Genomic DNA, 24,750 nt, shown 5'->3' with positions numbered 1-24,750 from the left:
TTTTCTAGAGCCATTCTTAAGTGGAGCCTGTTCCCCACTCATACTCATTGGCAATGTCTGGAGGGTTTTGATTGTCAGAGTAGACTGGGGGTGGGAATGAGGGGGGTGTGAGTGTGTGATTACTACAGACATCTAGTGGGTAGAGGCCAGGGATGCCTCTTGACAACCCCCATGCCCAGGACAGCCCCTGCAACAGTTAAAGAGTCTAAGATGTCAAAAGTGCTGACCAAGTGCTCCCCAAAAGTAAAAAGTAAAAACTCAACTAATAAAAATTGCTGCTTTCCTCTTTCACTTATGTCCAGCCCAATTCTTTATTCTTCATGAAACATTAACAATCCTGATAATGCCTGGCCAACCATGCACTTCCCTCCAGCTACTACATGATTTTTCTTTGCCCCTCAACTGGGGTGCTACTCTCTTTCTAACTTCTAGGTATCTCTACAATTGAAAGCATGTTACTGAAGACATTGATCACCATGTCCTACCAACAGCTACACTGTTCAACATCTGGACAGCCACTCGGCATTTAGGTAATGCGGGAGAAGCAGGTGAATTCAATGAGGTTCTTTCTTATCTACCTAAGGTACTGAGAAGACAAATTCATGAATGAGGATCTAGAATGAAAAATAAAAAAGACCACAATTCAGAATCAGCTTCATAGCTTTAACCTCATATTATCTTCAGTGTAATAGTGATTAGGTGGGAAAATGAGAAGTAATTTCCAGCTTGTTTCTAAAGTATATTGGTTCTATCTGAATAAAGGAAAGATGACTTTATGGAATCTAGTAACAAAATGGTAGTCACTTTAAGACCTAAAATATGATTTCAGCACATGGCTCAAAGAGTTGGTAAATGTGCCATTTTATGTTGGCTGACGCCTCTGTGCAGAGTTCCAGAACAGTACCGTTCGGTCACAGCTTTGGCAGATTGCTGTCACCCAGAGACCTTTTTATAAGACCAAAATCAAGCAGTGCACTGTGAAATCTACCACATTATTGGATCACGTAGATGTACCCAGTGGTTTGGAGCTTTATGAGGTAAAATCCACTCCCAAGTGCAAGTAGCTGTCTCCCTCAGATAAATGGAAAAACACCAACTAGCTTCTTCCAAGCTTAGAATGACCCATTATTATTGAGCAAGAAATTGCATGTAAACGATTGCCCTGCTCAGACTGGGCTGCTCAAAAGGGGAACAAATTGAGGAAACAAATTACTCTAATGTCACCAATATTGTGGATATTCAGGGATATTCTCCTTCTGGAAGACTACACTTGCATTGCAAGAGTTAATGGATAAGAGAGGAAGAGAGGAAGTCAATGGATAAGATAGGCTACCATTTGGAAGGGATACAATTTTTTGCTTCATTTTAAAGATTCTGGGAGCCTAATTTGTATATACTACCACTGGAATTTATATATATATATATATATATATATATATATATATTTTTTTTTTCCCCTCCGAGGTGACTTAGGTAGCTGATCTGAATTAGTAGATTATAAAAATGCTATGGCTCCTTTTTAGAAATATTGAACTTTTTTTCACATATCCTGTTTAGCAAAGTCAAGGTTGGTTCTAAGGCATAGCTCCCCATGACATGTAAGCCCATTCTCTTCTAAGAATATCATTTAAATTCTTAATAGAAATGCAAAGAGACATAAAAAAAAAGTGTCTGAAAGAAATAGAATATTAACATGAGGAATCAAACTGAAAAGCATTATTTTGTTATGATATTTTATTCCTGAAGCTTCTCTAAACATAATTTCTATCCTTTAATGACTCAGCTAAAACAGAAATGTGGTCTCTTTTTTGTTGTAAAATATGATGATAGTACTGGATAGTACTACATGATGCAAATTCTTTCAAACCACTTCTAGAAAATGAAGAGAGCCTCTTACTTAACTGTACATATTTCTAAGAAGAATGATGATTCCTTGAAATTATATTTCCTACTAAGACCTGTATATTTTGCCTTCAAAACTTAAGATTCAAGTTATTACCATTTAAATTTTCCTCCTTCAGTTACTGAGAACCTTGTATTTAGTGCTGCTTAAATGAAAGAACCTCTACCTGACATATTCAGAATATGGTAACTCTTTGAACCCTTCTTAGTTTGAGATTTTAACAGCTGTGGGACAAGAAATTTAAAAGGAGGGCAAAAGAGAGCAAAAAAAAAAAAAATAATAAGGTGCATGAAGGATTCTATTTCATGCTGGTATCGACAAATTATCTTGAGTCCCCACAATATAAAATTCTGCATACAAACGAAAGTGAAATGAAACAATTTCATTTACTTATTTCTGTTAAAATTTCATTAGTGTATGGGAAGTATTTTTAAGTAGGAGCAGCCACATATGTTTGAAATACAGAGTTAGTTACAACCCACTGCAAATGATATAAGTAGGTCATATTTTCTTATAGCAGTTAAAATATTTGAGTAAATTCAAGGAAAAAAAATAAAAGAATAGAATAATACATAAAAGAAACAAAAGCGAGATGAGGAAAGTCATCATGCCAAGAATGAAGAAGCAATTTATATTTTGTTATCTGAGTTATAAGAATATTATTATTATTTAAAAATTTTTGTTGCAAATTTTCTATCAATCTCAAGACTTCACTCAATTTGAAAAACCAAGAAATTAAATCTCTTTAGAACTTGAAGGGCCTTAAGTATGATCTTGATCAAATTTCTTGTAATTTCATATAAAGAAATTGAAATTTTGTTAACTGTCTTTTTCTACTATTAGTGTTGCAAGTAACTCAGCTGAATTCAGAGGTGGATTTTCTTTTTCCCAAATGAGTCTTGAGATTAAGGATTCATGTGAAAAGTAAGGCTATAAAGGAATTAAGTAATCAACTGATGCATGGAACAAAGTAGTGATGAAGAATTTGATGAATTGGGCATCTGAGAGTATTTCTTTCATTTTAATTACAAGTTAACATTAATATGAATTGTAAAGGATAGGATTTTTGCCTGTATGCATGTATTTATAAATGCTCTAGGCACTGGTATCTTAACTTGAATAATTATTGAGTACTTTTCTGGGGCTGGGAGTTTGATGTGTTTGAATGGAAATTCACTGAAATGGAACTAGATTACAATGATCATCAGGGGAGGCCCCCTTTGCCATTATACAGATGAGCCAAACACTGGAAAACAGCTCCAGTGCATCTGCTTATAATGGTGTTTGGCATTTGAAACAAGATTATTTGGATCATCTGTGATATCTTAACAATGATCCAGTTCCCAGCTTGCTAATAATTCATGCATCTCAGTATAGAAAGAATACAACTTGTTGTTTGTGCAGAAATAAATAATATGTAAGCTTTATTTTACTCTGAAATGAGCATTGTAAGTAATTCTAAATGAAGATTTTATATTTTCCCCAGTAATATGCTCTGAATTTCCTGGATGCATTAAGTAGAAGGGGCTTACTAGGATGCAGGCTCTACTGCAAAGTCGATATTTTATGGATGGCTATAAAACACATTATTAGAGATGGAGATGAGGGTACATGCACCTTTGCCTGATCAGAGAACTAACAATATCTACACAAAAACAACTCAGAAGCTAAGCTTTCCAAAGGAAAATTATGACAGTTTGTTACTAACCCAGGTGTACCCTGGTCTTTGACTATAGTCTTAATTACGGAAGTACTCTTGGCTCATAACTGAATCCACATCAGTGGTCCCCATATTGTTTCATCATAAGGCACCCCTGGGACCTACCCAGGTATCCTAAAAAAGAATTTCTGGAGAAAAGATCATAGAATGAGTCAGGTAAAGCAGAAATAATCTTCCATTTTGGTCTCTTTTTTGTTCTAAAATATAATGATAGTATAAGACAGTATGGCATGGTATAAACTCTCAAAAAGCCACTTCTAGAAAATTAAGGAAACTTCTTCATTAACTGTAGATATTTCTATAATATCCTTTTTTTTTTTTTTTAAATCTCTCCATCTGCTTTTGATGATCCACTAGACTTTGGGACCACTGGTCTGGATGAAATTCACTTTTAACCAAAATAAAATGTAGAAGAACTGAAATGCAAATCTATTTTTTTTTTTTTTTTGTAAAATGAAAATCTTTCAAATATGATGGGAGCTCAGTATATAAAGGAACCTCCATATAAAAAGGAAAATTATTTAATCATTTATTCTCCCATGAAATGTAGTGGGTTGATATGGGTTGATAAAGCTTGGACTTTGCATAAGATAAAACGTTTTCTTAAAATAGAGTGTATTTGAAACAAAAAAAGCAGAAACAGATCTGTAAATACAGAGGTACAAGAGAACAAACTGATATTTTGCGTGTGGGGATTGACAAAATAGGTGAAGGAGAGAGGGAGATACAGGTTTCCAGTTATGAAATCAGTAAGTCACAGGAATAAAAGGTACAAAATAGGGAATATAGTCAACAGCATTGTAATAGTATTGTACTGTAACAGATGGTTGCTATACTTGTGGTGAGGGTAGCATAACACAGACTTGCTAAGTCGCTACGTTGTAAACCTGAAACTATTTTAAACATTTTGTGTCAATTATGCTTCAATTAAAAAAAGAGAGAGAGAGAGAGAGAGAGCCCATTTGCACCAGATCCTAACACCTAGTGAATGAATCATTCACATCTCAGTGAAGAAGAATTATATTAAATAAAATTAAATTTTATTTCAGGTTCTACCAGTCCTCCAATTTATGGCATTGAAAGGTGACCTGGTTTGTGTGTGCTTTGGCATTCCACAGACTTTGACCAAAGATAAAGTCATAATTTTTTTATCTCTGTTTTATGCCTGATTTGTTTGTATCCAGGAATTCAACAATTCAGGGATTGTTCCTGATTCAAGGTGACTTTGAAATGAATTCATTCAGTAAATGTTTACTAAGAGTGTTTTGTGCCAGGTCCTGATTTGTCTGATAAAGTAAAATTATTTTATTAGTTCAGCATCCATTAAAGGCATTACAAATCATGTATTGATTTTTTATAGACATATAAGAAGTATCAGGTACCAAAATATATAAGAAATAGAGCAATTCAATTCTCAAATATGAAATGCCAGTAATGCAGGACTGGCTGTGTGCTCTGTTCTGTTTAGTTTGGTCATACATTGTACCCTTGTGACTGTCAAGTCCCTGGCTAGGAGTTAGAAGCATAAATGAGGATGCTGAGTTCTGGGGGCTCACAATTTAGAGTGAAAATATCAGCAGTCTGAGGAGCTAATATTTGTGTCTTTTCAGGATGTCACAAATTATCTTGGACTTAAAAAATAAGAAAAAGTTACATCTTCCAATAGAAAAAGATCTAAAGACTCTTTTAGTGGAAAATATGAAGATGCTATTTCAAAAAATATACCGTGTTTTATGCTGTAGAATTGTAGACCTCAGAACAATACTTTATTTGATGTAATCACCTTCTTATATTCTTTTTAAGATACTCTTGAGTTTTGTGAGATCTGATGGCTACATTTAAGAGTTTAACTTGCACATTTACATATATATTGAGGTCACAGCTTCTGGTATGTTTGCGCCCTATTGACAAAACCAGCTTTTAATAATGATCTTGTATTACTTTGGTAAGTAATTATACTTGATTGAAATTCAATTTGACTAAACCCACTTTTATTATGCAGCAATTATGCTGTAGTAAGATTCAAGTATTCATGGATATGTTTTCATAATTTCTTTCTATGTTTTACCCAGATTTAATTCTTTTATGATTTCAAATATTAACTGAAGATAAAGACATATGGTATACCTACTTAATTTCTCAAACTGGTTTCTCTTGTTTAAAAAATGTTTTTCTACTTTACAAAGTCCCATTCCTAATGCTATTGATGATCTCGCTCTGGCTAAAATTGCAAGGAACATCCACATATCAGTGTGATATCCTCTGTCTATCAAGAACCAGAAGATCGCATGACTAGCAGAAATCCAAAACCTTCCCCATAATTGGTGCCAATGCTCAAAAGATTGTGTTTTCAAACCCTCATTTGGCACCCACATTGCCTCTGCCTTCACATATATGAATTGTCTGTACTATGCCATGTTGCTGTAGATACGAGGTTCAATGTCATTTCATCGCAAAAACAAATAACAATGAATACACATATATCACAACAAGACATATTTGTGAGTATAGAAAACTTTCTCAAAAAATTTAAAGAGGAAGAGACACACAAAAATGGGTTACTTCCATCCTAATTTCCTCATTTCTCACTAGGAGACTCTAGTCTTACCTATGGAACAACACTGTTCCTGTTGGGATCACATGCTCCCAACAACAGTGGCTGGGGAGAAATCTGTGTCTAATCAGGATTCATGAAACTAGTAGAGATTTTGACTGGAAAGATTATTTCTGGATTTCACTCTTGGAACTCCCAGAAGTCATCTTGTGGACACAGGGAAATGAAAACAACACAAGAAAAAGAATCAAACAATGCATCTTGCTTACTTTGTTCAAGCCCTGAGGCAAACCAATCTGTTTTCTTACTTGCTATTAAGGGAGGCAGGAATTTTTATTTTACCTCAGCCTTTTTAGTCACCTGAACTAATGGGTAGAAAGACTGAAGATATTGTTAACTAAGTGATCCATTGTCTTATGTAAAGTTAGTATGAAAACATATTTAAAGAATTCACAGGCAGGGAGATATTTTTTCATGTTTCTTTCATGGCCTTATTTTTCCTTAGCTAAGATAACATAATTAGATAATATAACATATTTCAATTTTTTAAGAAATTAAAAATTGATTTATTTTTTTTTACTTTAATTAAAGCCATAATTTAATTTTGTGGCCCACTGCAATAAACATCTTAGCCTAGGTTGGAGTACAGTCATCTTTCTACAATCTTATTTATTTCTCCACTATATTTTGCCTTTATTTTAATATTCCCTCTGTGTCAATGTCTTTCACTAAAAACCATTTTAATGGCAAATCCTTAATTGTTCAGAATAAGATGGAATAAATCTTCTAGATTTCCCTAATACTAGCTAGAAAATCCTCCTTTAGAAGTGTCATTTGCAATAATATCAAAATTTTGCATTGAATAATGGACAGTTTAAATTAACAAAATAACTCTAGTAGAATTTAACAGATAAATCAGATTGTTAAAACCTTTCTAGGATATGACTCAAAATTATGGGAAATGGGACAGCCAGGGCTGCAATCCAAATCGGTCTGGAAGGAGAAAGATAGTAAGGGGCTGTGTCAAGGAATAGAGAGAGATAAAACCATCAACTCAAGTAAAATAATCTGAGAGAAGGTTTTATATGTGTTTTCCAAGGACAGATCATAAATTACAGTTTATGAGGCTGTTTATTATTATTTGAAAGGGGAGGATAAGTCAATACTTCCCCCCACCCCCAAATATTTCTCAGATAGGGAAAGCAACAAACTAAAATATTTTTCAAACATTCAAGCCTAGAATATATTCATTTTCTTCAACCCAGTTGATGATACTAATTTTTTTTTAAGATTTATTTAATAGGGCTCCTGGGTAGCTTAGTCAGTTGAGCAATATAATCTTGATTTTAGCTCAGGTTTCCCTCTATCCCTCTCCCCTCACACTCACTTTCTCTTTCTCTAAAATAAATAAAGTAAATATTGGTAATAACAATTAAAAAAAATATATATATATATATATTTTTTTTTTTTTTTTTTGTCAGAGAGAGCGAACGCAAGCTGGGGGAGCAGCAGGCAGAGGGAGAAGCCTGATGCAGGACTCAATCCCAGAATCTGGGATTATGACCTGAGCAGAAGGCAGATGCTTAACACACTGAGCCACCCAGGTGTCCTATGATACCAATTTTTTAATTTTTTTTCTTTTTTTAAGATTTTATTTAATATTTTTTTTTGAGAGAGAGAAAGAGAGGGAGAGAGTATGAGTGGGGGGAGGGGCAGAGGAAGAGAATCTCAAACAGACTCCACGATGAGCATGGAACCCTCCTCGGGCTTGATTGCAGGACCTTACATCACGATCATGACCTGAGCTGAAACCAGGAGCCAGATGCTTAACTGGCTGAGTCACTCAGGCACCCCTGCCCTTAAGGATACCAATTCTAATGTTGTTTTCCATTTGAGTAAATTCCCAAGACTTTAGCTTTTTATCTATAGTGTGTAAGTTGATGGAGTTCCCTTGTGCTTTGCTTGTCCAAATGTTGTTTCTTTTACCCTGCATTGCACAGACATAAACATATATTTGAGGGGCACCTGGCTGGCTCAGTCGGTTAAGCATCTGCCTTTGGCTCAGGTCATGATCCCAGGGTCCTGAGATTGAGCCTGGGTCAGGCTCCTTGCTCAATGGACAGTCCGCTTTTCACTCTCCCTCTGCTCTTCCCCATCACCTGTGATTTCTCTCTTTCTCTCTCTCTGCTCTTTCTCTCAAATAAATAAAATCTTTTTTTTTTTTTTAAGGATTTTATTTATTTATTTGACAGAGAGAGATCACAAGTAGGCAGAGAAGCAGGCAGAGAGAGAGGAGGAAGCAGGCTCCCTGCTGAGCAGAGAGCCCGATGCGGGGCTCCATCCCAGGACCCTGAGATCATGACCTGAGCCGAAGGCAGAGGCTTAACCCACTGAGCCACCCAGGTGCCCCACAAATAAATAAAATCTTAAAAAACAAACAAACAAACATGTACTTGAGGTTGTAATTTTTTAATGATTATTTCTGTTAATGAGCTGCAAGAGTCTTTTACAAGGCTCTTTTTAAAGAATGGGTGCCTGGTCTTACATGCAACTTGGGATCTGAAGCTTAGAGAATTTAACAGTTATATTTCTATAAAAATACATTACTTCCTGCATCTGATCTTAATATTCTCAGGTCACTGATTTCTTGTTTTGTTTTGGTTTTGGTTTTAAGATTTTATTTACTTATTTAACAGAGTGAGAGAGCACAAGCAGGGGGGACAGCAGAGGGAGAAGGAGAAGCAGGCTTCCTGACAAAGCAGGGAGCACAACACAATGCTCAGTCCTAACCGTGGGACCATGACCTGAGTCAAAAGCAGATGCTTAACCATCTGGGTCACCCAGGCCCCCTCAGGTCACAGTTTTATCAGGAATGCTATGTCACAAGGATACATTGCAATTTTTTCAGGAAACTGTTTTGTGTGTGTGTGTGTGTGTGTGTCTGTGTCTTCAGTCTTGCTACTGATATTTTTCCCTTTGATTATTAAATAAGGACAGTCAGAACACATTTTTCTATTGAATACATGAGTTGCATTGCTTCAATTTGTGATATATTAGCAGCATTAGTGTATTCACAGAGTTGTGCAACCATCACCACTAATTCTAGAACATTTCCTCTCCCACCCAAAAAACTCTATTAACATCAACGGTAACTCCTCCCATTCCTTCCACATATATCCAGCCTGTGGCAAACAGTAATATACTTCCTAGCTCTATTAATTTGCTTTTTCCAGACATTTCAGAATGGTCCAGAATTACAAATGGAATCATACAGTATGGGACCTTGGTATCAGGCCCAGCTCATTTAGCATAATGTTTTTAAAACTCACTTCTGTTTTGTCTTATGGCCTACTTCATTCATTTTTATGTAAGAGTAATATTCTGTTCCATGGCTTTATTACATTGCATGCCCATGCATCAGTGAATGGACACTTAGGTTGCTTCTACATTTCAGTCTTATGAATAATGATGCAGTGAACATCTGTGCAACAGTTCTTGTGTGGACATATACTCTGTGGGTATATGCCTAGGAGTGGAATTGCTGGTTCATATGGTAACTCTCTAGCTTTTTGAGGAATTGCCAAGCCATTTCCCAAAGCATCTGTACCATTTTACATTCCCACCAGCAGTGTATAAGGAATCCAGAGGATCTGCATCCTCTCTAACCTGTTTCATTATCTTACAAAATAATCCACATTGTGGTTTTAATTTAAATTTCCTAATGACTAATAATATAGAGCATCTTTGGTATGTTTGTTGACCATTAGTATACCTTCTTTGAAGAAATATTTACTCAAATGCTTTTGTCATATTTTAATTGTTTTTTTCTTTTTATTAAGTTGATTGTGTTCTTTACATATTGAAGGCAAGTACCTTACCAGATATGTGGTTTGTTAAAACCTTCTCTCACTCTGGGTTGTCTTTTCACTTTCTTAATAGTATCCTTTGAAGCAAAAAAGTTTTTAATTTTAATAAATCCCAATTTTTTTTTTTTTTTTTGCCTAGGTGTCATCTGTAAGAAATCAGTGCTTAATTCAAAGTATGGAAATTACATCTATTTTCTTTTTTTTTTTTAGAGTTTTATAGTTTCCACTTTCATATTCAGGTCTTTGAACCATTTTGAATAAATTTCTATATAGGGTGTGAGATTAGATTTCAGATTCACTCTTTTATACACAAATATCCACTTCTCCAGCATTATTTAATATCTATTCTTTCCCTTTGAATCATTCTGGCACCCTTGTCAAAATTCAGTTCATTCTTAATTATAGTGATTTCAGTCTTCTATTTCTTTACTCATGGTCAGTTTAGCTAAAACCTTATCAATTATATTGTCTGCAAAGAACCAATTTTGGTTTTATTGATTTTCTCCACTTTTTAAAATATTTTCTGTTTCATTAATTTCTGCTCTAATCTTTATTATTTCCTTAATTTGTTTGCTTTGAGTTTAGTTTAATTATTGTTTTCTAGTTTCTTAAGGTAGAGGATTAAGTTATTGATTTGAGGTTTCTGTTTTTGTTTTTAAACATAGGCATTTACAGCTATAAGTTTCTAAGTGCTTTGGCCGCATTTCATGTGTTCTAAGAACTTATTTTTTCCTTTTCATTCATCTCAAAGTGTTTTCTGATGTCTTTTGTGACTTCATTTTTATCCCATTGTTTATTTTAAAATATGTTGTTTACTTTCCAAATATTTATGAATTTCTCAAGTTTTATTGTACTGTTGATTTCTATTTTCCTTCCACTCTGATCTGGGAACATACTTTGTATGATTTAAATTATTTTAAGTGTGTTGAAATTTTTTATGGCAATAAGTCTTTACTGTTTCATACAAAGTGTCATTGCAGATAGCCATCAGAGAATAGCACACTGTACAGAACTGAACTCCACCTTTTTAGCATGGTGCTTTCCTGTACATAAAACACTGGTGAACATTTTCATATAGGGAAAGAAGGAAATAAAATGGGTCAACTCAGTTGTCAATATATTTATGAATCAATCAGCAGTATTATTATAGGCTTTCTTTACCTGAAAGCAAAACTACAATCACTCTAGGAGCCTCAATGCTAAAATATTTATTCACCACCTGCAATATTACCTTTGGAGAAATGTCTATTTAATTCTTATGCCCATTTTTAATTGGATTATTTGATATTTTTATTTGTTGAATTGTAGGATTTCTTTATATATTATGAAGATAATTCCTCATTATCAGATATATGATATGCAATTTTCTTACAATCCAAAGGTTGCCTTTTCCCCTCTATTGACTGTGCCCATTGATACAGAAAAGTATTTAAATTTGAGGTAGTTCCCTTGGTCTGTTTGTATATTTATTGATGTTCTTTTGGTATCATACTCGAAAAAAACATTGTTAAGTCTAATGTCATGAACTGTTCTTCCTAATTTTCTTCTAGAAGTTTGATGGCTTTATATCTTACATGTAGGTCTTTAATATATTTCAGAGTAATTTTTATATATGGTATAAGTTAAGGATCAGCTTCACTCTTTTGTCTACATATTTGATGTGCACCTTCTTTGAGCTTGTCCTACTTGGAGTTTGTTGAGCTTCTTGGATATGTATATTAATGTTTTAAATTAAATTAATTTCAAATTTATTTTAATTTAAGTTTTAGTTCTTTTATTGTAATTTTCAACTCCAGAATTTCTATTTGGTTCCTTTTTCTATAATTTATTGTTACTGATACTCTATATTTGGTAAGACACCATTCTCATGCTCTTTTCATCCTTAGACGTTGTTTTGCTGTTGTTTTGTTTTGTTTGCTCTTAAAATATATTTAAAACAGTTTATTTAAATTGTGTATAGTTAATCCAGTCTGGACTTCCTCAGGGACAATTTCCATTGACTTGTGTTTTCCCTGTATATAGGCCATATTTTCTTGGTTTGTTTATTAGTGTTGCATATGGTTTTTATGTTAAAAAATTTTTTTTAAGGTTTTATTTATTTGCTAGGGAGAGAGGGATACAGAGAGCGAGCACAATCAGGGGAAGTGGCAGGCAGAGGGAGAAGCAGTCTCCCTACTGAGCAAGGAGTCTGATGCAGACTGGATCCCAGGTCCCTGGAATCATGACCTGCGCTGAAGGGAGATACTTCACCAACTGAGCCACCCAGGCATCCCCCAAAATGAATATTTTAGTAACTGAACATGGCAAATGTGGAAATGATCCCTCAGAAGTCTTTTTGTGTTGATACTTGTTGTTGGTGTTGGCGGTGGTGTTTGTTTAGTAACTGTCCTGAACTAATTCTGTGAAATCTGTATTTGTCATATGTGATTACTGAAGTCTTTGCTCAGTTAGCTATTGGTCAGCTGAGATTTCCTTTAATGTTTTGAACCTATAAATTTCCCAGTGTGCCAAAGGCCTCTGTGTGCATATTTGGCCATGCCTTCAAATCTCAGACAGGCAATTTATAGCTGTGCTTTTGCTTTTTGTTCTGGCATGTGCACAGCCATAATGTAAGCCAGTGGCAAGAGATTAGGGCCTTTTGAGATCTTTGCTGAGCATTCACACATCCTCAAACATATGCAATACATTTTAGATTCCCAGGAATATGGTGGAGATCTTCAAATGCCCCTATAGATATCTTCTTCCCCAGTTCTTCCTTTGGTCTTTATTGGATCAGCTTCTTAATTGTCCCAAGTGTTATCATTGCCTCAGATAGCTTTAGTTTTACATAACTGCTGCTGATTGTTTTCTACAAGTATAGACTCAGGGTGAAAAGCCATTTGTAGAATGAACTCTATACACGAGTCCTATAAGTGAGTGTTTCCATGGAACTGCTCGATACGAGATTCTGACCATTCCTGTCTGCTCCTCCAGTGCCTGCTAGGTTTACAAGTTTACATGATTAGGAAACTTTTGTTTTCAAGACTACTTCAAAGCTAGAGAGAAAGGGATGGGAATATATTTAAGTGCCACAAAACTATCTGTTCTTACTGAGAACCATCTGTTTTTCTTGAATAAATATTCCTTGGATTTTTTTTAATTCCCAGAATTCTGAAAAAGTTGATTTGGACAATTTTGATGGTCAGTATGCTCACTGTTTTTATGGTAAAGTAGATTGTTGGATGACTTTACTCTGTCATTCTCACACTCCCACATATTTATACAGGGTAAGAGTCCCTTACTAAATCATTTAATGTTCTTTGTTGATCTTCAAATAATGAATATGTGGGGATTTTGCCCAATGTTTTTTAAGATGGATAGTACATGCACAACTATATCGCTTGGAGGATTTCATCCTTATTTGGAGGAGTAATAGCAGTCTCCTAGGTCTGGTCCTCTTTCCAAATGAAAGCTAGTTTTGGTGGTTTGGGGGGTTTTAAATTAGGGGTATCCTATCCATATTGATTGGGCTGGTAGCTATTTTACATGACATAAATAGATTTTGTAATAAATACTAAATCTATTTGTTTTCTGGGAAAGGGAAAGGCACTCCAAGCATGTCTTTAGAAAATTTTCACGAGATGAGCTCAAACAGTCTTGATAACTCTTTTCATTGATTTTGTTTTAATTAAAAGTGTTTTAAACTCCCAGATGCGATTGTCATAAACCATATATAGATATTCTCTTTTTTTATAACCCAGGGAGGAGGAAAAATATACAATTATGTAATCAGGAGTTTAAACTCAAATAAAATTCTTAAATATGAATTGTTTATTTTATGCATATTATCTAAATAATTAGAATTTGACTAAATAATGCAAACAGAACAACAAACATCAGACATCCTTCTGCCTGCTATCTATACTCATTCACCAAATTTAAAATGCTAATTTCCATTGGCTGTTCTTCAAAAATGATGTACATTGAATGTAATACTCATTATATAAAAAGAGTTCAAGGAATGTTGAAAAAGGGAGGAAGTGAAGATTTTGCACATTTAAATGTGTTTTCAATCTGACTTTACAAAGAACTCTTTATTTACAAATAAAACACATCATTGTTTATTTTGTAAACACGTCCAAAGTAGATGAAAAGCTCTCAGGAAAATTGCTAATATTGCTAATGTTACAACACACTCCCCAGGGTTCAGCTGTACTTTCTACAACTATAGAAAATGACTTTCTATAATATTAACATCATAAAGAAAAGTTTATTTTAAGGAAACTTCAGAGAAACAGCAACTTGTAGGACTTTGGATTTGGCTGACATCTAGACACTTAAAGATAATTCTAAGAACACTGGCCATTATCAATGTGGAAGAATTATCAAGTACTGAAAGTCCATTAAATATTCTGCTGTTTCATTATGACGCTTTTATCATTGTTCATGAGCTTTTTACAAAAAAAAGCATAATGTTAGTGCCTAAACTATACAACAACCAAGTCCTTCTGGGCATTCTAGAAATGGATCCACTTATTAAGATTCCACAGTAAATCAAAAGTATACTGAAGTCTACCCTTGCTAGAGAAAAGTGTGTTTGATATACTATGTTTTAAGTAACTGGTATATTAAAGAAACAAAGAGGTTATGATATGAGAATAAGAGCTTATAGACATTGCAGCAGCATAGCATAATATAAGAATCTTGAAGCCCTTGATTTTGCCCTTACTTAATATGCAGCCTTGGGCAAATTGTTCAACCTCCTATATTTAGTTTTCCCATCTGTAAAATGATAATGTTATTATCCACATTTCAGGGTGCTTAGTAAAATAGGTCAATATATAATAGCTGATTATTATTAAAAATAAAAAAATCAAAAAATCTTTTTAAAAAATTAAATAAAATAATTATGGAGTAGAAGACCAAACTAGTTGGGACAATCTAAGGTGAATGTAAACTCCTTGACCTCAGGTCCAATAGGAAGCCAGAGGTCTTTTCCAGAAGAGATGAGTAGAAAATTCAAGAATTTTTTTGAAAATAATGTTGAGAATGATTGACTTCTTCATCTCCATTCAAGACACAAACTTCAGGTGATCTGCGATGTATCTGATGGGTTTCCATGTGGATTCTATCAACATAGTACACCACCTTTAAGTGATTAACCTGAGGAAACTGGCCCTAACTATCAGGTATGCTGATGAACTAGTCTCAGTCCAGAGAAGAATGTGAGGGATAGCGACCTACATCTACTTTCTCACCCACAGCTTCCAGACAAAGGTTCATGAGGAGATCCTACATCCTGCCATACACAAATGGAATGGGATTTTATATAACTAAAGAACATAATGCCACATCACGGTTAAGATCATTGGCTCAGTTAGGATTCCTAATCCTCCCCTCACTAACTATATGATTTTGGCTGAGACTCAGTTTTTTTATACATAAAAGAGAATAACTGCAATCAATCCAAGAGGATTATTGTGAGCCTTGAATGATATTAGTTATAGAAGTTATTTAGTGAAGTGACAGGTACATTACAAATACTCACTATATATTGATATAGCAATAAACTATTATTGATAAAGATCATAACACATAATCAGAGTTGTTAATGATTTATGTGCAAGAAATACTTTCACCTAAAATATGCCATAAACATTTGGTGAGCTATTTGCAGAAAGAGTCCAGTTATTTGTCTGTTATAAATATGTCTGATTCTGGAAGGTTTCTGATTATAACTCATGAGTCCTCACAAACTCCTGTGTAAAGTATGTCAAGTGCAAAGTTCTAGAAATTGAAATTACTAAACCATGTACAGTAAGTAACATTTAGGAAGAACTTGATATTTGAACCCATATAGCTCCTTTAAAAAAACACAAATGCAATCGTGACTTATTCCAAGTGGGGTGTCTACAGTTATGGCCCTTTTTCAAAGCAGACAAGCAGTACAAGGGAAACTAGGAAATGGAGTGGCTGAAAATTCATCTGCAGAGTTCAAGCTCTTAGTGAGGGATAGACCATGTTAGATGGTTTCAGGATATTATACTAGTGTTGGTTTTAGCATCAGAGTATAATCTGCCCACATAAAGAAATAGGCTGGGTGATAATCAGCATTTATATTAGAACATTAGATTTCTGTCCTTTCTTGAAATGTTTTGGTAGAGATTTGAAAGCAACACACACAAAAAATAGGCATTTCAATGAACTAATCATGAAGAGAATGAGATGCCTGAAAACTGCAATTTGACCAGTTACAACTAATACAAGACAAATCTAGAGTGGGAAGAGTCCTTTAAAATGTACTCCTCATTGTGCTTAAGGAAGAGCAAACGGTGTTGAGTAATGATGTTAAGATTCTCAGGAAATATTAATTGAGATTTATTACTTTTCTCAAAGACAATAGAAGGAAATTAAAATATATTAGGGATTGATCAGGGCTCTTATTTGAGGAGTATATTTGGGATAATCCAGTCTTTAGACATATACATATTTCATTTGTGCCTCAGATTTCTCACCTGTGAAATGAGGATGGGATTGTCAGATAAAATTGAGGATGCCCAGTTAAATCTGAATTTCTGATAAACAATGAAAAATTGTATTCACATGTCCCATTTAATATTTGGAACTTACTTATAATAAAACTTATTCATTGCTAGTCTGAAGTTCAAATTTAACTGGGCATCTTTTATTTTTATTTGCTAAATCTGCCAACCAAAATGTGGATAATAATAAGTTGTGAAGACTAAAAAAATTAATATATATTAAGCACTTAGAACTGTGTCCAACATAAAAGAAGTGCTCAAATAATGTTAGCTTTTAATAAAATGACTATTATTATCACCATCATGTGAAAATAAAAGACTTTTTTTTATGAATTGAAACATGTAATCATTTCCCATGTATAAATATTTGGCTAGTCATATATCTAAAAGTTTTGTTCACTCCAGGCATTTAATTTTTTTAAATTTAATTTTGTTTTTTTTTAATCTGAATCCATGCTACTTGGGCCTTATGTTCTTGCATGGATGATAACACAATGTTTATTATGCTTATAGCTTTTGGTTTGCTAAATTAATCCTTTAGGAATTAATTATTCCTCATTTTGGTTATCTGTCAATTAGATAAAAATAGAAAAATGATATCTGGCTTTGTATGAATGTCATTTGTCTGGTCTCTTTCCAGGTACTGATGGATAAAATAAAACTGCCTCAAATCAAGATATATTTCATGTATTTTCTAATAAGAGAAATGGAAAAGGCTAATAATCTGAACTATTAATCTATGCATATCATGCTTCACATTCCCAATGTCTTTTCACTCAATCATAATTTCTGTTCTATTTTGATCCAAGAGACATAAAGCTTTGGTTTGCTACAAGAATTTCTTATCCAAAAAAACCTTTATCACAACTATCAAATTCTTATATTTATTTGGGCCACATTCAAGTGTAAATATAATTTAAAGAATACATGATCCAATTCCATCACCATTACTCAGGCTAGAAAAAGATCTTTTAATCCAGAAGGAGAAGAAGAAGCTGAAGAAGAAGAAGAAGAAGAAGAAGAAGAAGAAGAAGAAGAAGAAGAAGGAGGAGGAGGAGGAGGAGGAGGAGGAGGAGGAGGAGGAGGAGGAGGAGGAGAAGAAGAAGTAGTAGTAGTACAGGAACAAGAACAAGAAGAACAAGAAGCAGGAGGAGGAGGAGGAGAAGGAGAAGAAGAAGGGGGAGGAGAAGGAGGGGGAGGAGGGGGAAGAGCAGGGGGAAGAGAAGAAAGGAAAGAAGAAAAAGAGGAGGAGGAGGAAAGAGGAGGAATCAGGAGTATTTGCTATTGGTGAAGTCACTGTCAGTCCCCATTCTTAGGAGGAGCAAGAGAACCCCAGAGAAATTAGGTACTAAGAATGTTGAGAGAATATGCCCTCTTCCTGCCTGACTGCCTTGGGAATTGGCAAGGTTCTCATAGTTCTTTAACCTACCACAACATTGATGTGTGGAATATAGATGGCAGCATAGTGATCCTAAGAAGGTACCTTGGAATAACCCAAAGTCAAGTTCTCATACATATTGTAGGGGCATAAATTGTCACCCATGTAATTTTGTGTAGTCAGACTGTTGCAGACAGGACACAAAGGACGAGCAGAGTCAGAGGATCTTTCCTAGTGGATCAAGTAAAAGCCATACAACCAGATACCAAATGACAAAGTAAATATATCTGCAAATACTGTGATTAAATAGTTCAGGCAAATGATCGGATGCAACCCCTGAGGACAGGATGCTATGAATCCCTCCCAACTTCCAATTTAATGCTCCTTCAGTGATAAATGATGGAGGAGAAGTAGCCTACATTGCTTGAGTTTTTTCCTAAATCAAGAGAAAACACTGAGGTGGCTCTTTTCATCCTGGATTGAGGGGGAACATAGTGTAAGAATTTAAGATGGAGAGGAAATCCATTTATTATAACAAAAAAACTTGCATTTCTCATTTCTTATCCAAAGCTTCTGTGGTGTATGAGACTTGAAGATTTATATCTGCCTTTAATAATTATAAAACTAGTTTAAATACAGCTTATACTAAACATGTACATAACAAATTTTATGAGAGGGCTTAAATGAATAGTGATTAGATATATGAAAATATTAATATAGATGTTAAGAACAATGATTGAGTGCCTACTATGTGCCAGGCATCAGACTAAGTGCTTTATAAATGTATTTACTTTGTTTTTGGACATAATCTTAAGAAATTGGCAACTTTACCAATATTAAATCTGAGGTTCAAAGAGATTGAGTAAAAGGTCCAAGTCTCATACAGCTTGTAAGTGGCAAAGGTTGGGTTGAAGTGAGAGTCATTTACTTCAATATAGAAACTCATTGGGATATCAGAACACAGTCTCTCTCTGCTCAACATCATTTGTTATCAGCTGTGGCTCAACTCAACCTGGGATGGCCCAATTGGAATATACAGAGATTTTCTAACTTTCTTTCATCTATATTTCAAAAATACAAGGGCTTGGCCAAAGTTTCCATGGAGGTAGATTCTGCCCATTTCAGTGGCTTTGGAACTAGAACACTTTGGCATCAACAGTTCTCAACTGCAAACTGAACATGCAGAAAGTAGAAATATGTGCTTATTTAAGGCTGAAGGAAGAAGGAAGATCTACTGGACTTTCTCCCAAAACCCTTGGGTTAGTAAATACATCAAAACCTGAATGCCTCAGAATATGTCACTTCAATTCTTGAACACATGTGTTTCTCTCCAAATAAGTACAGACAATGAAAGTACATTTGAATGCATTTGAAGTTTCACTGAAGGTCTAACTAACTGTGGGGTCTTCCCAACGTCAAGTTCAGGAGGTGTCATCTGGGGTATTCTTGTTTTCTTTTAAGTGAGTCTTGATCACATGGTGTTCTTTCAGATAATAATCATATTTTTATAAGTCTTATCCAGGGCCATTGCTCTAGAAACCTGTAGAAAAGTATAATGATTTCTGTCATATACTAAATTATTTTCACTACTTTTGGATGCTGAGGCTTTTTTTCACCCTTTTTACATGACTACATGGACAGAGGAAATAGAAAACTTTGAAGGGAGTGTTTCTGGTACTTGAACTCACACCATCTTTTTATTTATTATTTTTTTAGGAAGTTCCTCAATGATTAATATATGTAATCTATGTTGCTTGTTTTTCTGCAAGTGCATTTCCTTAATTAGCCTATGAGAAAAGACATTTTTTAAAAAATGACCACCTGGAGAACATTTTAGACTCACCACTACCTAGGAAAATGAAAAGCTTTCTACAGAATTGATAGAAAATAATCTTAAGGGCTATCATTTCAATGTGAAGCATGATTTGGCAAAACAGATTAAACTCAATTGTTCATATTATAATAGTTCCTTTCTTGCTATTGAGTCAGAGGAATGAACTGGGGTAAATATCTTGATGAAATATTTGCAAAATGTAAATTTTATTGTGGAGACAAATTACTCATCATAAATTGAAAATATAATGTCACAATGTTTTATACATTACCTTGAAGACATTTTAAAAAATAATTTCTCTTGATGCCATATTATACTGACCCAAGAAATATCTAGCATTTTTTTTTCAGTAAATGGACTTTTTTGCCTTCAAAATATGAGGATGAAGAGTCTTTAGAGTCTGATAACATCTTCTCATCCCCAAATGTGGGGAAGGGGCTCTTCTAGTAACTTTAGAAATCTCTGGTTATCAATTCAGAGGCTCTGTGGTAATGTCCTTAAATCCAAGAAATTTGCTTTTCTTCTTGAATGTTTCTAATGGCTAGAACCACATTCATACTATCCATTCATGAATGGCTAATCCATTCTTCTAGAAAGGTTTCATCTGTTTCCCTGAGTAGAATAATTTAAAATATCACTGACCTTTCCTTTGTTCATATTCACATCAGTATTTTAAGAATTCTTGGGGAATTATAAAATTTTACCCAAAATATCAAGGTGTGCCAAAAACCTCTTAAAGTATTTTCTTTTGCAATAATACAATTTTAATAAGTGTGTGTTATTTCTGCAGTAAACATAGTATGTTACAATTTAAACAACTTAATTTAACCTTATCCTAACCACAACCTTGGCATTCTGATTCATTACGAAAAGAGAACTTGTGTCAATGAGCTCATGGTATTTATATTTCACTTACAAATGTACGTGTTTGGTTTGTTTTTTTTTTTTTTTCAGAAGCTTAAACAAAAATTTTAGGATGTATAAGAAAAGTTTCTCTTAGAGACAATTTATCTTAAGTCCAGGATGGAAACACAGGGAGAGTTTTGACATTTTGAATCTGGCTCAAGGAACTGGCAGTGTGAAAACATATGAAAACGCAAAGAACCGTTTAAAGGAAAGGTTACTATAGTCTTTTGCCATAATCTTAAAGATATATAGTTCATATTATGCCAGATTTAGACAAAATTACTTGGGGTGTGGAATGTTCTTATTTTATTGAAACTAGCTTTTCTCTCCTCGTCAGTTAGATAATATAGTGGCAATAGTGATAGAAAGACATTTGAAAGCACTGCCATTTTAGCATAATCCTGATTAATGTCTATAACGTTCTATAGGCTGCATTAGGAAACTCCATATTAAAGGAAAAACTTAAGCTTATGTGAATAGCACAAGAAGAAATATACTCAAAACACTGACCTGGAGATTCTAAATGAAGCCACCCCAGGGCTTTCCAAACCATTAATAAACATTTAAACATTGTAATCTGTAGGTTTAGCAGTTAGTTCATTGTACATTAATCTATTGTTAATTAGTAATTTATGGGTGGCTTATATTAAAACATTATTGGAATTTTACCTTTTATTTTATGTTAATAGACCAGTCATTATACTGTACCACAAGTTCAGATGTTGGAGTGTAAACATAAACAAACATAAAACCAGTATTTGACAAGCTAGACCTTTATACTGTGGGATCAGAAACCATGAGTGGAAAAAATCACTATGAGGACAGAATTTGATGAAAAGTCCAGGGTATTAAATATTTAGTTTCTGGAACATCTGAGTGTCTTGTTTTTTTAACCAGGTGTTAACATCCCCAGGATGTGCCAGAAATGTTCAGTGATGTCTAAGGTGGCTTGACTAGCTCTTTAGTGGTCACTAGGGCAGTAAGATCTTAATGGAATATCCATATGATACAGCAGCAGGCAAACGTAAGCCATTTCAGAGACAGCAAAAGCTATGATGACTCCAACTTGAACTTCCTAGGCTAAGTCACCTTGAAATATAACAGAAATTATTAGGGATTTAATAAAGAGGAGGGCATACCTCACCTTTTAGTGGTGTTTTTCCTCAGAGCCTTACAACTTTGAGATTAAAAAAAATAACTGTTGGGAGGAAAAAAATGAATTCTTCCCTTTTATACATGTAATTGATTCTGACATACATGTTCTTTACATTTATATCTTAAGAAACTGTAATTCATTCAGTCTCTTGGGTCACACTTCTAAGAACATAAGGATATACATTTCAGGTGGTATTGCCTTAAAAGGAGGACATCTCTTTATCAGGACAGCAAATAGATTAGACAAATCCAATTACTCCAAGTGGATTATTAAAATACTAAAGCTAATGGAAGGTTTGTAATTTGATCAACATAAGTGTGTAGTAGCAGTAGCAGTAGACCTACTATGTGCCATGATCTGAGCTAGGCTCCATTATTATGCATTGGGAAGCTATATGAGTGGAATATATGATCAGAATTTAATAAAGGTGATGGCTGAGGAAACAAAGAGAAGCTAGGTAGAGGTGAGAGAGCATGGTGGTAGGGAGCATGGAGCTTAGATCCATGAGTAGCCAATGACCTATCTAGCCACTGTCCTCTCCTTGCACTTTCTTTATCCTTTGCTCCATTCTTTGGGCCTGGCACTAAATATTCAAAACCCACCCTTTACCATGTGGACACAGGTTGTAAGTTCCAAACACCATGAAATGCTACTGCTCTGTTGAAAAGTTCTGTGGGTGAGCAGGCGGCTCAGGTGACCTCTCAAAGGTAATATTTTCTTATGCCACTAACACATACCTTGTGCATAAAAGGAGTAATATATTAAACACTGTTCTGCTTGAGGGATCTTGCAAAAGTCTCCAGGTACCTCCTAGCTGAGATCTCTTCATCCTTCAAAATAAAAGTAAAAGGCAATGCGGTCTGGGAATTTAAATGTTTCCAAGATTTCTTACACTGCCCTTTCAGAGTACAGTTATGTAGTTTTTAGATAAGAAAAAGTGAAAAGATATTATGTTATGAACCCTGAACCATATGATTAAAAATATCCTTAATGTGAATAGAAAAGCAAGGAAGTTACTGTTTCTTGCTCCTCTACTTCTACTCCTCCCACTCATTGGAAGAAAAAAAAAAATCTGTTTTAGAACTCATCAGTTTACCTGAAAAATATTTAGATTTTTGTCTTTCTCGTTAGGAAGACAGGAAAACTACGCCATAGATAATTTTTATTCACTGATCACATCAAAGTATTATTTTGTTGTTTGTGGGCAGCTTTGAAGTATTAGTCTTTATACTTCTTTTGCTTTTCAGGAACGAGGATACAGTAATTTTTTTTTTTTCTTGCCACATGTCAAAGAGGTATTTAGGAATGATTTTCCAGGAAGTTAAGATTATCCACAGACTTACAGGCAGAAATCTCTTCTTCAAGTAAGATTCTCTGTACAAGGCCTCTTATAGATTTTAAAAGACTTAGTATTCAGTTGTTAGAGTCACACACCTCAGAACAAATTGTGGAAACATCATTTAATTAAAACAATTTATGACAGCATTTGCTTCTGAATCTTTTGCTAGGCACAGGTCATTCTCTGGAATAAATAATTCTTAGCCTGATGAAAGCTGCCACCTCTTCTCATAGGTAGGGACTAAGTGCATCTCTTTGTTCTGGGCTAAGATACAGTTTTCAGGTAATGCAAATGGTTTGGAAACATAGGGAGGAACATAACACAAGCATACATCAAGAAATCACAAAGACCTTGAAATAAGTAACTGAGCATTTGAGAAAATCTCAGATCTTGCAGTGAGATGAAATGCGTACATTTAGAATATTCTGGGGAGTTCTGAAATCATTTTCACTTTAATCATAAAGCCATTGATTCCTTTGTAGAATGTGCTCAGGGCAAGCAAGATACCAGAAAGTCAGAGGAATTAGAAGAGAATACAATGCAACAAAAGTGAAGCTGGAGGGCGCCTGGGTGGCTCAGTGGGTTAAGCCACTGCCTTCGGCTCAGGTCATGATCTCAGGGTCCTGGGATCGAGTCCCGCATCGGGCTCTCTGCTCGGCAGGGAGCCTGTTTCCTCCTCCTCTCTCTCTCTGCCTGCCTCTCTACCTACTTGTGATCTCTCTCTGTCAAATAAATAAATAAAATCTTAAAAAAAAAAAAAAGTGAAGCTGGAAAACATCCCCAAACATAATTTCAAAATAATATTTCAGAGATGTTCATATTTAAAAAGCTTAAAATAATTAAAATTTGTAGGGATGTGGATTTCATAAGATAGAGGCTACCATCTACAATACACAGACACCTCATAAGAAAAATAAGAAACTGCTGAATAGTGAGACATGATGCATCAGGCCAAAGGTATGAGGTCAAGACCAAGTCAGGTGGGCCCAGCAATGGTGAGAGAGTTGGGGATATTTTCCTCTGCTGAAACAAGAGATTATATTCCTGGTGTAAAACTCGAGTTTGGAGGAAGGAAATGATGACAAAAGGAAGGTCATAGAAAATTCTCCTCTTCCTGAGCTCCCCAGGCAAGGCACAATCATAAGGAATGCCTGTGGTTATTTGGTGAGATATAGAGGCAAGACCCAGCCTGAGGTAAGAGAACCAATTTAGTGATAAAGCTGTAGGAGTGTTAAGTTAAGTTTAAAGAAAATAAATTGCAAGTGTTTTCCAGCCATCAGGAAGACCTGCCATTCATGTTATATACTTGCTTCAGAAAGACTTACTTAGGAGTAGGAAGTAGAGTGAGTTATTTTACCAGTGTCCCTTCCCATTTCAATTTTATAATGCACAAATTTGAAAAGCAAAGCTATTACCCTCATGGAAGTCAGGAATGAGAGTGTTTGGTGAGGAGGATACTGAAAAGCAAGAATGATACAGCTAGCTGTATCTGGCTAGCACTGGCCACGGGGGTTGCAACAGAGACTCACAGTCTTCAAACCTCCTCGTGCATGAGCTTCATCTGCAGTGTTCA

The sequence above is a fragment of the Mustela nigripes genome, chromosome 13 (genome assembly GCF_022355385.1).
Source record: "Mustela nigripes isolate SB6536 chromosome 13, MUSNIG.SB6536, whole genome shotgun sequence".
NCBI lineage: Eukaryota > Metazoa > Chordata > Mammalia > Carnivora > Mustelidae > Mustela > Mustela nigripes.
The sequence above is the reverse complement of the archived record's forward strand: the minus strand, read 5'-3'. Positions refer to the sequence as shown.